The sequence below is a fragment of the Carlito syrichta genome, unplaced genomic scaffold (assembly GCF_000164805.1).
Source record: "Carlito syrichta isolate Samal-C Ts95f unplaced genomic scaffold, Tarsius_syrichta-2.0.1 Scaffold316252, whole genome shotgun sequence".
In the NCBI taxonomy this organism is placed as follows: Eukaryota; Metazoa; Chordata; class Mammalia; order Primates; family Tarsiidae; genus Carlito; species Carlito syrichta.
In genome coordinates this window covers 324096-342168 of record NW_007260348.1, presented here as the reverse complement: position 1 = coordinate 342168, position 18073 = coordinate 324096, and positions in this window count along the sequence as shown.

Sequence of the window (18073 nt, the reverse complement as noted above, 5' to 3'; positions counted from 1 at the left end):
GGTTGACCCAGGGTGCATTAATTTGAAAGATTCACTAAATCGGCATATGACTCTGGGATTGGCTTTGATAGACTTTGCTATATCTCTCTCTCTCACTCTCTCTCAATGACATTTTGGCTTTAAGTTTTATTTATTGGCTGTAAATATATGTGTGGATGTGTAAAGGGAACTTGTACATATTGGGAAGGTCATTGTGGCTGTCTGCATTTATAGACGTGTGGTGCTAATTGTACATGTTTTTATCCATGATGGTCTCACAGAGCCAACTTACTCTTATGAAATAATACAATGAAATGGGCTTTAACTAAAACAGAGAAAGAAATTTACTCAACTATGTGAAGAAATGGAATCGGCTTTTAATAAAATTGACAACATTTTATTACAACACTAAGTCATTATTTTGTATCATTTTAGTTCTCCGAAAAAAAGTAAATTTATTCTTAGGGCTGATTCATTCAGCACATTTTGACTGAGTCACTGCTATACTTAGTAAATAATACAGCTTCTGAGACATACAGTGCACATTCTATATTTTTTAGTATTTATAAAACCTTAGATTTCCTTTAAACTAACTGTAGAGAGAAATGATACAGAATTTTGCCCAAATAAAATACACGAAACTTTCCTTGCCTATAGTATGCTTGTTCACAAATAAAAGATTACATTAATATAAAATATAATCTCTTTGACCATTTTCTAGAACATATCACCTCTATTTCTGAGGTCTCATTGTTAACTACTATGCGAGTGGCATTTGTGCAATAAAATGAAATATTTCGGCGGGAGGGTGCATTTTTTAGAACGTTGCTTTGGGTGGCCTTGAAAAAGAATAGCGTCCAGTCCACTTGTGTAACTAAGTAGATATTGCTTCTTAGTATAGTCAGGAAGAATTTAGCCCAGAGAACAATTGTTTCAGTGGCCAGTGACCTAAACTTTTATTGTCAACTAGTCATAGGTTCTTTGGGGCTGAGGTCTTCCTTGACAAGAGGGAACTCCCCAGTTTATACTTGCCTACTGGCCATCAAATGCCTGTTGATATGATCCAAAAGACAGATAATGACAAGTGTTATTGAGGATATGGAGAAATGTGAACGTGCATGAGTTGCTGATGGAAAGGTAAAATGGTGCAGACTACTCTGGAAAACAGTTTGGTAGTTTTTTGCAAAGTTAAGCATGGAGTTTAACCTATATGATCCAGCAATTCCACCCCTAGGCATATATCCAACAGAAATGAAAGCATAGATCCACAAAGATTTGTACACAAATGTTCATAGCAGCATTATTCAGAATGGCCTCAAAGTGGACAGCACAAATGCCTATCCACTAGTGAAGGGATAAACATAATGTGGTAAATTCATGTAATGAAATATTAATTGTAAGTACAAAGAACAAGTGACAGAAACATGCTATGGCATGATGCAATCAAAAACTTTTTAGTATGCGAAAGCAACCAGATGCAAAATGGAACCATGGTTCCATTTATATGAAATTTCCAGGAAAGGCAAATAGGTTAGTGGTTGCCTGAGGTTGGGAATTAGAAGATCAATCAACACAGATTGCCATGAGGGACCTTTTGGGTATGATGAAAATTAGATTGTGGTGATGATTGCACAACTCTAAATTTACTAAAAATCATAGCATTGTACATGTGAATGTACAATAGGTGAATTTTGTGACATGTAAAAGTTGCCTCAATAAAGCTCTTAAAAATGTATACACAGGCTGGGCATGATGGCTCCCATCTGTAATCTCAGAAATTTCAAAGGCCAAGATAGGAGGATTACTTGAACCCAGGAGATTGAGACCAGCCTAGGCAACATTGTAAGGCCCCTTCTCTATGAAAAAATTTAGAAAAATTAGGTGTGATGGCACACATCTGCAGTTCCAACTACTCGGGAGGCTGAGGCAGGGGGATCACTTGAACCTAGGAGGTTGAAGTTGTGGTGAGTCATGATTTTTGCCACTGCACTCCAGCCTGAGCAACAGAATGAGTTGCCAACTCAAAAAAAAGAAAATGGTATATATTAATACATAGTCCTGAGGGAATAGATAGCCACAAGCTGGGGACATGATCTATGAGAACTATACTTTGGGAGCGGGCCCTCTCTTGCACCCTAAACTATTATCTATTCCAAGGACCCAGCACACGGCAACTTGTTATAAATCAATGCTGTCACAACCTTGTTCTATTTTTAAAAAAATTATTACTATATTTTCACTCTGTCTCCCAAGTTGGACTGCAGTGGTACAACCATGGCTCGCAGCAGCCCGTAATTCCTGGGCTCAAGCGATTCTCCCTCCTCAGCTTCACAAATTGCTGGGATTAGAGGTATAAGCCACTGCACCCAGCCTCTATTCAAAATGTCTTATGAGTATCTTAGCCTTGACCCAATTGACTGCAGGCTAATTTGTGGGGCATGTCTCTTACTATAGAAAGGTAATTACACAGATAATGTTCTCTGAATCTTACTGAGAATTTTCTATTATAATCCGAACATTATCAAATAATCATTTTAAGATGTAACTGTATTATTAGAAATCACCTAATGTAATACCTTCATTTTTTAGTTTGATACGATAAGTCCAAAGAGCTTAAGTGACTGTCCTGGTGTCTCTCAGCTAGTTAATAACACACATGAAAGTAGCACTGATTCTTACTAATTAATAACGCAGCATACCATCTTTATTTACATCATCCTGCTTCTCAAATACATTGTAAACTACTTGCTTAATTATGAGTTTGCTCCATATACAAACAGAGCACAATAAATTTACAATTAGAAGGTATGTGCCTTGGTCTTCCACTAGGACAAAATGAATCCGCATTAGTTCCATCACATCTCCTCTGTGATTAGTGACACTTAGTGCAAGCCTTCCAAGTAAGTTCACTGTGTACCATGGATACTAACCAGTTCATTACATCTCAAATCATTTTATTATTTTATTTTATTTTAATTTTATTTTATTTTATGCATCAGAGTCTCACTCAATTGCCCATGCTGGAGAAAGTGGCATGATCACAGCACACCACAGCCTCCACCTTCCGGGCTCAGGTGATCCTTCAGCCTCATCTCCCACATAGCTGGGACTACAGGCATGTGCCACCATGTCTGGCTAATTTTTTTGCTTTTTTGCAGAGACGAGGTCTTGCTATGTTGCCTAGGCTGGTCTCGATCTCCTGGGCTCAAGAAGTCTTCCTGCCTTGGCTTCCAAAGTAATAGATTACAAGCGTGAATCACTGTGCCCAACCTCAAATCTTTAAATTTATTCACAGTGTTCTGGACAGAACTCCCTGTCTATAGATCAAACATGTATGTAGAACAATTAGGATAGTGTAATAACCAACTGTCAAGTTGCCCCAATGATTCCTGCCTCCTGGTATTTACATCCTTGTGTGTTTCCTCCAGCATTGATCTGTGTGGCTAATGGCACACAACAGAAGTGACGGATTGTCATGAAGGACTGCAACTTCTATCCTGATTGCTCATGTACTATCTCTTTCTCTTGGGTCACTCATTTTGGGGGTGCCATGTTGTGAATGACCATATGAAGAGACCCATGTGGCTGTTGTTTGTGCTATCAACATTCACGTGAGGTCAGATATAAGGCTCATGCCTGAAACCCCAGCACTTTGGGAGGCTGAGGTGGGAGGATTACTTGAGGCCAGGAGCTCAAGACTGCCCTGGCTACATAGCGAGATCTCATACCTACAAGAAAATTTTAAAATTAGCCAAGTGTGGTAATGTGAACCTGTAGTTTCAGCTACTCAAGAGGCTGAGATGGGAGGATGGCTTGAGCCCGTGAGTTTAAGGCTGTAGTAAGCTATGATTGCACCACTGTACTCCATTCTAGGGGACAGAGAGAGACTCTGTCTCTAAAAAAGTCTACATCAGTAAGTTCATCCTCCAGACCCAATCAAGTTTCAGAGACAGAAGCCCTGGCCAACACTTAAAGCCCTGGCCAACAATCTCATGTAAAACCCAGACCCATCTCAACACTAAGATTCTTGACCCAGAGAAACTAATAAATGCTTTTTGTTTCTACCTGCTAAATGAGGTAAATTTGTTATGCAGCAATAGATAACTAATACACATAGCTTGCTTTACCTGATAGATGAATCTTGAATAGCTTTTAAAAAAATAAACTAAACATTGAGAAAACCATATTTCAAAAGAACCAGGGAAGATTATATTTTGAAAGAACTCCCTTGGTTTGGTGCTTTTCCTTTGCTTAGGTGAAAGATAATAATAAAGCCCATGGCTTTAATTTTTGTAATTATTACAAATAATACACCTTTTCCACATAATAGGATTACTTAGAAAGAGTCCTATCCAGTGAGATTTGGGGTTAAAAATAACCAACTAACCCACAGACTAAATTCCTTCCTTCTCTCTCACAGCACTGCCATCAACAAACTTGTTGCACACACAGCATGTCATGAGATTCTGTGGTTTGGACATTCCTTGACTGTCTCCCCCCATCATACCAGCCCTTCTCCAGTAGTATGATTACAAGTCACCAGATGGTATCCCTTCTGCTATTGTAGGCCTATTGGTCAATTATGTTGTCAGGTCCTTCAACCCAGGAACCGGGGGCTTTCTGAAGAGGCAGGCAAAGTCCTCATGGAGATCATTGCAAGCAGGTCAAAGTGAAAGGACAGAAAAGCTAGTCGGCATTGCCTCACAAGTACTGGCAATGTTTACTGATTATCTTGCCATGGTCCAGCATGATGCTACATGTGATATATTCTGTCTCACTGAGAGCGTCGTTGCTCCAGGGACAAGGGACAAACTAGAGGAAAGCTGAGCTTGGCTTCAGGCTCTTTGCTATCTAAAAACCTGGAAGGCTTTGGAGGCAAAGGGAAGGAGCAGGAAAAACTTAGCGTAAACATTGGTGTACTGACAAGCAGGTTTTCCCGTGTTGGGCATAGACTTGCACACACTGTCTCCATATCCCTGGTCTCTGTGTTACTAAACAGGTCACAGCATGTGTGTCCCTTTGCCAAGTCTGGAAGAGATTACTGACTCCTGTACCAATTTCTAGACCAGTGAAGCACAAGATTCCCAAACCATCTCACAACTGTCATTTCTTTACATTTCTGCATATTCCCTCATCTGACTCTACTTCCCACCCTTGCCCAATCCCACACGCCCCTCCACAGTACTCTCTGGAACTTTTTATTGGTCATCAACAAAATCCATTGTCCACTCAGTCTCATGTCTGACCATAACTTTTACCTTCTTGTGCTGAGTCATGGCTGTCATTTTAGAATACTTTTTTTCCTGTAACCTTCTCAAATGGTGGATATTTTCTTTACTCTTGTGTCAGTTGGCCTGAGAGTGGAGCAATTGGCCCCTGAGGTGGCCTTTTTGTTCCTCTCTGTCACTTGTAGATGATTGTCCTGTTCTCCTCCCTTAAACTTTTAGCTTGCTCATGCCAGTAAGTGTATTGTCTTCTATTTTCCCTGGTTGCTGATATCTATGGACTTCTGAGTTTTCTCCCTAACCATTATTTTAGCACCTGGCTCACTCTCTTTCCTTTCAACACTGTTTCTATATTTATTCTTACTGATTTCAAAATCCACACTGTGACACATTTTATTTTCCGTTGATGGCCAATATCTCCCATTCTACATGTTCTTCTGTGATGTCACCTTGCCACGGACATCAAGAGTTGGAATCTATTGTCCCCTCTGCTTTGAATCTGTGTGGGCATAAGATTATTTCTCCTAATGGAATATGACTTACATGGCACTATGCTAGTTTGGGGTGCAGCCCTTAACTGTCTTGATAACTTCTGCTTTAGGATCTTGGATCACTCATTTTTGGGAAACTTTCCTTTGGAACCCAGCCCTCTTTTTAAAAATTTATTTTATTTTAAAGATGTGGGGTGCAATTCAGGATTAGATAGATAAGTGATCACTGTACAGGTAAAGTTTGGGCCTCCCGTTGGTCCCTGCTTCACCTGGTTTGAGATCAGCTACCCTTATTTATGTGATGTGCTTCCCACTTCCCTCCCCTGACAGCATCCTGCTGCTGCCAAGTCCTTTCTTGTATTGGAATCCAGCACTCCTGATGTGAGAAGTCCAAGCTATATGGAAAGACCATTGTGTTGGCATTCGGGTAAATAACATAACTGAATTCCCAGTCAACAGCCAGCCTCAACTGCCAGCCGCGTGAGTGAGCCATTTGGACCTCCAGTCACTTGAGAGATCAGACGTCTGTAACTCTAGTTGGCATCTGGATGCAACCACGTGAGAGACCCCAACGGAGAACTGCCCAGCTAAGCCCAGTTAACCTATAGTACTCTGAGAGATAATAATAAGTTGCTGTTTTAACTAAGTTTTGAAGGAATTTGTTATGAAACAATAGGTAGCCAAATTATGCATGCATCCAATATTCTGCTCACCCCCAATCCCTTCACTTCCTCTGTTCCCATGAACTTGTCTTCTAATAGAAACCTCCAGCCATGTGCTACATCATGCTATTACTAACAACACATCAGCTCAATTTCAAGTTCTCCCTTCTTTGGCTACCACATTCTACCTTTCTACTTCAGTCAGTCTACTGGTCCTACACCGCCAATTCCTCAGCTGCCCCAGGACCTCCAGTTCATTGATCTTTCACTCCCTTTTTCATAGCCCCTTTATTATCTTTACTCAACTTGGATTTCAAGACCACGGTTATTATTACTCCATTGCCACTACTCTAAGGGCCTTGCCCTTCTCTCCCTGAATTGAGCCTTCCAGGGCAAAACATAAACCCTGAGTAAATCAAAATTACCACTTTCTCCATCAAAATTACCAATTTCTCCAAAATTACCACTTTCTCAGATGACAGCATCTGAGCAGCAAGTTTTATGGGAAATATCCACACGCGCGTGCACACACACAGACACACACACACACTCTGACAGCTCTACGCACACACACACATACCCAAAGCTCTCACTTTGACATCACTCTCGAATGGTCCCTTACAAATGCCCAGAAATAACTCTACATGTCCCTAGTTCGAACACTCTTTTACTCTTCCAGATGATTATTTAATCTCAGATCTCCAATAACTTCACTCTCCTCACTCTCAGCTGATGGTCCACCATCTTATTTTACTGAGAATATAGAAATAGTCATAAAGAGATCAATGTGCTTCACACTTAAATCTATCAATCTCCCTACTACTACTATGTCTGTTCACTCTATTTTCCCTCTTGATATGGGAGATGTTTTCCCTGTTCCTATCCAGGACCAATTTTTTTTTTTTTTTTAATTTTAAAGACATGGGCTACAATTCAGGGTTAGGTATACAAATGTTCATTATGCAGGTACCCTTGATGATGAGGTGTGCCTCTACCCTCCGGCAGTTTCCCTCGACTGCCAATCCCACCCCACTCCCTCCTCTGGCAGTTTCCCACTACTTTCAATCTCTTTCTTATAGTTTTAAAATTGTTCAAGGTTTGCTTATGAGTGAGAACATATGGTACTCTGTTCTTTGTTTCTGTGATAGATCACTGAGTATGATAGACTCTAAATCCATCCAAGTTGCTGCAAAGTCTATATGTTTGTCCTTCTTTATAGTTGCATAATATACCATTGTTTATATGTACCACATTTTTTTACCCAGTCCATTTTTGATGGGCAACAAGGTTGCTTCCATATTTCTGCTATTGTGAGCAAGGATACAATAAACATGCGTGTACAGGTTTTTCTTTTGTAGAATGATTTGAGTTCCTCCAGGTATATTCCCAATAGGGGGATTGCTGAGTCATATGGAAGGTCAATTTCTAGTTCTTTCAGAAATCGTCACACTGTGTTCCAAAGAGGTTGCACTAGTTTGCATTCCCACTAGCAGTGTACAAGCGTTCCTTTTTCTCCGCATCCTCACCAGCATCTGTTGTTTGTTTTATTGATGGCCATTCTCACTGGAGTTAGGTGGTATCTCAGTCTGGTTTTGATTTACATTTCTCTGATGATTAGCAAGGCTGAACACTTTTACATGTGTCTATTGGCTGTCCATATATCTTCTTTTGAGAAGTGTCTATTCATATCCTTTCCCCACTTTTTAATGGAGTTGTTTGGTTGTTTGTTTGTTTTTTTTCCTTTCCGCATGTTTGAGTTTCTTGTAGATCCTAGATGTTAGGCCTTTGTCAGATATACAGAGGCCTAACATCTAGGCCTTTGTATATAGGCAAATATTTTTTCCCAGACTGTGGGCTGTTTCCCCACTCTCTTGATGGTTTCTTTTGATTTGCAGAAGTTTTTCCGTTTGATGAGGTCCCACTTGTCTATCTTACCTCTTATGCATGGACACTTGGGGTTTTGATCAGGATTTGGTTGCCAGTTCCAATTTCCATAAGGGTGTCTCCTGCATTTTCTAAAGTTCTTACAGTTTAAGGTTTTACATTTAGGTCTTTGATCTATTTAGAGTTAATTTTTGTGTACGATGATAGGTAAGGGTCCTGTTTCAATATTCTGCATGTGATCAGCCAGTTTTCCTAGCACCATTTACTGAATAGGGTTTCCTCTCCCTAGTGGTTGTTGTTGGAGGCTTTGTCAAAGATGAGTTGGTTGAGAAATTGAGATTTTGCTTCTGGAAACTTTATCCTGTTCCACTGGTCCATATGCCTGTTCTTGTACCAATACCAGGCTGTTTTGATTATTGTAGACTTATAGTAAATTTGGAAGTCTGGAAGTGTGATACCTCCTACTTTGTTTCTTTTGCTAAGGATTGTTTTGGCTATTCTTGGTCATTTATGTCTAGGACCAATTCTTACTCAAATAGATTGAATAGGAGAAGAAAGTCCTTCCTTCCTACTGAAACACATTGTTCTAAAATTGTCCCTGTTGTCTCTTGCCTCTCAATTTTTACCTCCCTACTGGATAATTCTATCAACAAGCAACATAGATATCCCACATTTTAAAACAAATCAAAACTCCCTTGAGCCGACATCCATACCCAGTTTCCATTCTATTTCTATGTTCTCCTTTACAGCAAAATTGCCTGATTTGTCTCTACTTGTTGTTTCTACTTACCCTTTCTTTTTTTTTTTTTTTTTTTTTGAGTTGGAGTCTCACTCTGTCACCCAGTCTGGAGTGCAGTGGCCGCTTCCGGCCACCGCAGCCTTGACCTGCTGGGCTCTGGCAATTCTTTCGCCTCAGTCTTCTGAGTAGCTGGAACTACAGGTGCACACTACCACGTCTGGCTAATTTTTTGATTTATTGTAGAGATGAGGTCTCGCCAAGTTGCCCAGGCAGGTCTCGAACCCGCGGGCTAAGGCAATTCACTCACCTCGGCCTCCCAAGGCGCGGGATTATAGGCTGAGCTACCGAGCCCGGCCTATTAACCCTTTCAATTCTCGGACAAAGTCTGATCAAGTTGTAACATTCAGTCTACCAAACGTATTCTTCTTAAGATTCTAATGCATATTGTGACACTAAACTTAATGGTGAATTCTCCTTTCTCCTCTTGCTTGACTTCCTGGCATAACTTGACTCAGTTGGTTGCTCTTTCCTTGCAGCAATTTTTCACCAGTCTCTAGGACTCCTCCACTATTGGCTATGCTCTAAGTCTCATTGGCTACTCCTTCTCAATCTTCTTTGTTGGTTCCTGCTCATCTTTTTTACCTTTAAAATTTGGGGTGCTCCATCCTCAGCCATCTCCTCCTCGTTTACATTTAATCACAAGGTGATCTTATTTAGTGAATACTATATATCTTCTGATGAATCCACAAAGTGCATCTCTAGCCTGTACCTCACCTCTAAATCTTAGACTTTTCTATATCCAGTTGCCTATTAAATATCTTCACTTGGATTCTAATAGGCATTTTGAATCTAACAAATTCAAAACATACCTATTGATTTCAAAATCTATACATTCCCCAGTTTTCTCATTCCAATTAATGACAACATTTTTCTAGTTGTCTAGGAAGAAATCTTGGACTCCATCCTTTGAATTACTTCTTACTTCCAGAATACATAGTCAATCAATCAAAACCTTTTAATCAGCTTTGGTTTAAAAATATATCTGGAATCTGACTGCATTTCACCCTCTTTAATTTTACCACTATCAAGTTTCACCTAGATTATTGTAATAGTCTCCCCAATCTGTCTGTCGCTGTCCTTACTACATGTTAGTCTATTAATAATACAAGAGTCATATGAGTTTGCTAAAATACACCATAGCTTTCTATTCCTCCACCCCAAACTTAGTACCTCTGTGTTCGTCATTCTTCATAACAACAGCAAACTATAAATTATTGTTGGCTATGTGAGTGTGTATATGCCTACACATTTCTGTTATTCACTCTGTTTTGCAGTTAGCTCATTTCTAGTTAATTTTTGTATAACCCTAGCTACAGATAGAGGGTTTTTTGTTGTTGTCATAGTGGCATTGGTAGTGATTACCTTTTTATATAGTCAGATTGCTCCATTACTATGTGTTGAAGGGATTATCCTCTCTCCATTGAATCATGCAAGGTGACAACTCTGTTCTTTGGTCCTTACAATCATTTACTCACGATGACTCATTTTTTTGTTTGCTTGTTTGTTTGTTTGTTTGTTTTGAGTTGGAGTCTCACTCTGTTGCCCAGACTGGAGTGCAGTGGCCGCTCCCGGCCACCGCAGCCTCAACCTGCTGGGCTCCGGCGATCCTTCCACCTCAGCCTTCCAAGTAGCCGGAATTACAGGCATGCGCTACCGCGCCCAGCTGATTTTTTGATTTATTGTAGAGATGAGGTCTCACTGCCCAGGCAGGTCTTGAACCCACGGGCTCAGGCAATCCACTCACCTCAGCCTCCCAAAGGCGCGGGATTACAGGCTGAGCCACTGAGCCTGGCTGATGACTTATTTTTCAGCAAATTTTGGCTGGAATAGACTTAACTCAGAAAGCCCGCACTAAAGTTCCAGTATGGAGATTCCCCTACTTTATCATGGCTCAGATCTTTCCCCTATCATCCCAGGCTTCTGGACTTACAATCAAAATCTGCCAGAGTGAGATTAAGAGTCCATACCACACCTGGACTTAAGGCACTTCTCAGACTCCTCTTATTCCTCTGAAAGGGTCCAAAAAATTTTAGGGTCTTTTCATCAAGAGATTGCTATGCTGAGACAATTCCTCCCTGGCCAAATGCAGGGATTTCACAATCTAAATGAAACTCATGCTTAGGACACAATGGGAGAAATTTCTACAGGAGATAAGATCGATAATAAGATTTGCAAAATTTGGCTGCATGAGCCAAGGATGGTGAAATTTCCCTCAGTCTTTGTGTTCCCAGATGGGGCTGGTGTGGTAGCAGAAATCACATCATAGCGAGACACTAAGAACTGGCACAAGATCTGCACCTTAGATCCAGAGGCTATCGTTCTCACATACATCTTTTTTAACCCTTGTAATAATCCTATGAGGTTGGCATCATTGCCCTATTACAGATGAGGAAAGGTTATGTGTGAAGTCCAGGCTCACACCGCCACAAATGTGGCAGCATGATGATGCAGTGTCAACACCATTTCCTGAGTAAGGCTGAGTTAAGTCAAAATTTGGGGTTCTTTAAGCTCACTAGTGGTGATCAGATGATTCAAGTTGCAAGTCAAGGAGAGTAGATGAGAAAAGAAATGATAAGTCATGGTATTCCCTGTACTTTTCTACCAGTTATTATTCCCTATACCCCAGCTCACCCCAGTTATTATTCCCTATTCCCAGCTCACCCCAGTTATTATTCATGCATCTAACATGAAGTTCGGCCCCAGATAACCTGGCCTCTTACTCTTTCCCCAAACATGCTTTCTTACTCTAGCCTCTATATTTTTTGTGCACATGTACCTTTAATGTCTGAACTCGTTTCTCAAACATTTTTCTTCCACTGCTGTATTATCACTAGGATCTGTCAACACAAGTATAGCAGTTCCTTCCTCAGATGTTGCTTTAATAAAAATAGTACTACCATTGTTTTTTTGCATCATCTATGTGCCAAGCACTGTGTTAGGTAAGCGCTTTGTTTATACTTGTTTTATTCTTATAACAGTCCCCTAAGATAGGTATCTTTATCTTACCTCTGTTGGTGAATTAGTTGAGGTGCAAGAAAATGAAGTAATGTAGAAATCAAAGCTAGTAAGTGGGAGAGTTAGCCTTTAACCAATGACTGACTTCAAAGTCGGTGTTCTTTGTTCCCCCAACTCCCAAGTTCTAAGCCTGTTTGAAAATTTCTGGGGTACTCAGAGATGGTTCACCAGAAATTTATTGGCAGGAAAAATTTTTCCCAAGGGAAAAGAGATTCAACAAATGTAAGAGCAACTCATGAATGAAGGGCCGGGGTAGAGAAGAGAGACAACTTGGAGTTCTACCATGTGTTTCTTTCTCCTTTTGTCTGGCAGCCAAGCTGCATGAAGGCATGCCTGAGTTTTAGAGAGAAGGGACTGTGATAATTTGTAGACGGCTATGCAGTAAGTTCCTTACACATGAACGAGTTCCTTTCTGAGAGTGCATTTGTAAGCCCAATTAGTCTTTAAGTTCAAAAAAACTATATAGTACAGTACTGTAATAGGCTTATAATACTTTTCACACAGATAATACATAATAAACAAACACCAAAAAATAAAGAAAGCATGTTTAATCTTACAGAATAGCACTTGACAATATACACCAGACACATACATTTGCATCTTTGAAAGTTTGCCACTTGAAGGTGCGTATGTAGGGGACTTACTGTATATGGCATCCGTGGTATGTGGCATATAGTGGCCTAATGTTTTCCTAGTAGAGTATTAACGCATAGAGATGTCGGGTAGCTTTTGTAAGTTGTATAGACTCCAGTGGGGACTTGATTGGTCAAGGAAACTTGATACCTCCAATGCTTCAGCAATCCAGTGGTGGTAGGTCATGACAAATGATATTATTGATAACTAGAGGGACAGAGGAAAGAAAGCACAGGGTCATTTCAAATCAAATAATGCTTATGAGACACCTAGTATGTGCAGGCAATGTTGTTAATGTGCTAGGGTCATGGTACCTGTGGCATGTTTGAACAGACGTATGGGAGTGGATAGGAAATCTAAGCATGACAGGGGCCCTCATATGCTTCTTGTGCTCAGAGGGCAATACCTTTTTTAATTCATCTACCCAGAGTGAGCATCTTTTGGTGATTCATGCAAAGGTGATTTTACTCATTGCTCTGCTCCTCATCGAAGTTAGTTAAGAAGAATTAAAAGATGCTGAAGATACCTGGATATAAAGTAGGGGGAATGAGGAACCTAGAAAAATATTGCTGCACTGTTATTTTGGTCCTATGTTGCCTCCACCATTTTGTTTTACAGAAGTTGATTTATATCAATGTTAGTCTTGCTTTTTCACATGGATACGGTTTCCTTGAGGATAATGACTATATCATTCATCTATTTCTTCAAGAATCTCAGAGTATAAAAATGTGTACTTATATTTATTTTAACAATTATTTGTTAAACCAGATGCATAAATAAATGAATGGTGTCTATCATGTGTAAGTACTTTTAAACCCCAACCTGTAGCATAAATGAATGAAACTTCCCATTTCACTCTCCATTTCTCAACTTCTGTAGGTTTCGACAAGCAGAAGTTGTAGCTAAAATTGACCACTATACTCATTCTTCCAGGGAACAGGACATGTAGGATGTTCTAAAAATATATTCTTTGACTCATTAAAGTGAATTTCTCAAGAATGTAACAAAAATGAACTTAATTCGTTCTAGGAAGAAATTTTCCTGTAGGTCCTAAGAAGGAGAAAAAAAAAGAGACAAAAAGGAACTGAGATATTGACCCAAAAAAGAGAGAAAATGGAAGTTAGAAAAAAGGAAGGAAGATATTCATGCCAAGATGCTATACCATTTCAATACCTTACTACTGATTTTAAAAGAAAAAAATTACTTTCTTTTCCACTGTTTGTGCCAGTATCATGTGAGATCGTGTCATACATTGAGGGCAATCCAGTATCAGTTAAATAAAGAATTGGTTGATATACTTGAGCAATAATGTGAACTCAGCATTTCAAGTAAGAGCTAGAAAATTGGGCTCTTAGACGTTCCCAAGTTGGAGGTTAGCCTGGGCTGTTAAATGAGGCTCTAGGACTCTTCTGCTACCGCATGTGATCTGGTTAGGATGCCAGTGATGAGTGACCCCCTCAGATGCATGGCACATTCTATCTGAACCCAGGACACTAATTATTTCAAGGTAACCAGGAGTTCAAGGGTATATTTTAACTCTCCATATGCAACAAATAGCATCCCTCCACACCTTGGCATTTACTTCTCCACTAAAATGAAAAAGTATAATATGAGAGAGTGGGGGTGATATCTTTTATCCATACCAGTGGAAGAAGAAATGTGCAATTTATTAGCAAGATTTGGCACACTGTTTTCAGCAGGTTCACCACTTTTGGACATCCTTCTAAGAAGTGATTTGTCACACGTATTGAAAAAACTACCGTGTGTCTCGTGTTTTCTCATATGTCACATCCCCGAGGGCTCATCAGAATAACTAAAGGGAAAAATGCGACCCATTTGAGACAAGTGGAAATATAACTTTTACACACACACCAAAGCAAAGTCAAAAGACAACAAACTGACTCCCTCAAAATGATATATATGTACGTGTATGTGTGTCTGTATATATATATATTTTTTTTTTTTTCCTAAAAATCAAAAAGAAAATCACACACAACAGAGAGCGAGAGAGACAGAGAGAGAGAGAGGGAGGCAAACGATGAGAACAGAAAAGGAGATATAAAGTGGTCCTTAAACATGTGAAAAGTAATCATTGTCATAAGATCTGGAATTTAATAATAAATCAAAATGCCACTTTTTATCAATTTAGGTTGGGAAAATCTCCAAGTTTAAAAATACACTTTTTAGCAACTCTGAAGGGAAATTAGAACTCTTACTTACATGGATGTATACTGGTACAACCCCTATAGAAGATGATTGGTAAGATCTATGAAAATTAAAAATGCATATACTGCCGGGCTCAGTGGCTCAGCCTATAATCCCGCACCTTTGGGAGGCTGAGGTGAGTGGATTGCCTAAACCCGCGGGTTCGAGACCTGCCTGGGCAATTTGGCAAGACCTCATCTCTATAATAAATAAAAAAATCAACTGGGCATGGTAGCACATGCCTGTAATTCCGACTACTCGGAAGGCTGAGGCGGAAGGATCGCCGGAGCCCAGCAGGTCAAGGCTGCGGTGACTGGGAGCAGCCACTGCACTCCAGTCTGGGTGACTGAGTGAGACCCCAACTTCAAGAAAACATAAATGCATATACTTTTCTAATTGTCTTGTTCCTGGGAATTAATCTTGAAGATACATATCTGCAAAAGAATGTTAGTATAATGTCAGTCATTACGATTTTGGTTTTTGGGGTTTTTTTTTTTGAGTTGGAGTCTCACTCTGTTGCCCAGAATGGAGTGCAGTGGCCGCACCCAGCCACCACAGCCTCGACCTACTGGGCTCCGGCGATCCTTCTGCCTCAGCCTTCCAAGTAGCTGGAACTACAGGCGCGTGCTACCATGCCCGGCTAATTTTTGATTTACTGTAGAGATGAGGTCTCGCCAAGTTGCCCAGGTGGGTCTCGAACCTGCGGGCTCAGGCTATTCACTCACCTCAGCCTCCCAAAGGTGCAGGGTTACAGGTTGAGCCACCAAGCCCGGCTATGATTTTGTTTTAATAGTAAATTTGTTGTACACATATGTTCATCAATTATAATTATTTTGCAATTTTAAAAAATTGAGGATGCAAATTCATTTGTCAACACTTGATATTCATTCATGATTAAAAACTCTGAGAAAATTAGAAATAGAAGAGTATGTCCTCAACCTGGTGAAGGCCATTTACATCAAGCCTACAGCTAAAATAATATTTAATGGTAAAAGATTGGATTATTTTCCTGAGATCAGGAACAAGGCAAGGATAGTTACATCATGACTCCTCTGGAGGTCCTATTCAGTGCAACAATGTAAGATAAAGAAATAAAGGCATCCAGATTGGAAAGAAAGAAGTAAAATGGTCGTTTTTGCAGACAATACAATTATCTATGTAAACAACCCACTGGAATCTACAAAAACAGAACTACAAAGTTACCAATGTGATGCACTGAAGAATTAATAGTCTTTTCAACAAATGGTGCAAAATAATTGGATATCCCTATGTAAAAAACAAACAAAAAAATCGACCTTTATTCATAGCTTTCACCACACACAAAAATTGGTTAAGGATTCTTAGATATAACATTGAAAAAATCATAGCAACAAAAGTAACAATAGATGCTTTGGACCTCATCAAAATGAAAAATTTCGTTCTTCAAAGACACCATCAAGAAAGTGGAAAGACAACCAACAAAATAGAAGAAAATATTTGCAAATATTTATCTGGTAGGGAAATTGTATGTAGAATATATAAAGGACTCTCATAACTCAATAATAAAAAGACAAATAACCAAATTTTAAAATGAGCAAAGGATCTGACTACACATTTTTTCAAGGAAGATATGTAAATGACCAATAATTATATGAACAGATATTCAGCATCATTAGTCATCAGGGACATGTAAATCAAAACCACAAGGAGATAGCACTTCACATTCCCTAGCATGACTACATTAATAAAGTCAGGTAAGAGCAAGTGTTGGCAACTATATGGTTATAACCGAGTTTTCATAAATTGCTACTGGGAAAATAAAATGGTGCAGTCACTGTTGAAAAAAGACTGAAATTTGCTCAAACAACTAAATATAGGCTTCCCATGTGATCCAACAATTCCACTCTGGGTATATAACTAAGAGAAATTAAAACATGTCTACATAAAATGTGTGTGTAGACATTTATAGCAGATTTATTTATAATGTACAAAAGGTGAAACAACCCAATTGTCCACTACCTATGAATGGATAAACAAAATGGGATATACCAATACAATAGAACATTACTCAGCCATAAAAAACCACAAAGTACTGATACATGTTATTACAGGCTACGATATGGATGAACCTTGAAAACATGCTGGGTGAAAGAATTCAGTCATGGAAAACCATGTACTATAATGATACCATTTGTATAAAAGTCCAGAATAGAGAAATCTATAGAAAGACAAAGAAGATTCGTGTTTGCTTAAGGCAGGTAGTGGTCTAGGGATGGGAACTGTTTGACAATTAGCAAAAGATTTGGACACGTCACCAAAGAAAAAATGTTACTGGAAGATAAGCTTATGAAAAGGAATTTGACATCATTTCTCATATTAAAATGGTTAAAATTTTAAAAGACTAACTTTATTAAGTGTTAGTGAAGAGGTAGAACAACTAGAATTCACAGACATTGTTGGCAGAAATGCAAAATGATGCAGCCACTTTATAAAATAGTTGAGTAGACTCTTGTGAAGTTAAACATGCACACATCTAGGACCTAGCTTTTCACTCTTAGGAATTTACCCAAGAGAAAATAAAAATATCCACACAATGACCTGTAGAGAATGTTTTATAGCATCTGCATTAGTTTCTGCTGCCACAAATTACCATACATTTAGTGGTGTAAAGCAGGACCAAATTTATTATCTTACAGTTCTGAGGTCAGAAGTTCAAAATCACTTCCATTAGGCTAAAATCAAAGTATCTGAAGGATTTCATTCCTTCTGGAGGCCCTAGGGGAGAAATTGTTTTGTTTTCTTGACTATGCTTACTTTAGAGGCTACCTTTATTCCTGGTTTCTTTTAGTCCCCTTCCTCTGTCTTCAAAGCCAGCAGTATAGCATCTTCAATTCTCTCTCTCTCCCTCTCTCACATCACACACACACACACACACACACACACACACACACCCCTTTGCTTCAGTTGCCACATCTCCTCTGACTCTGACTCTCCTACTCCCTCTTACCCTTATAAAAATTCTTATGATTGCCTTGCATCAACCTAGATAATCCATTATAATTCCCTTACCTCACACCTTAATCACACCTACAAAGTCCCTTTTGCTATTCACATATTCACACTTTCTAGAGATTAAGATTCAGTTGGGGGTGGTGAGGAGGAAGATGTTATTCTGCCTACTACAGTAGCTTTACTCATAAT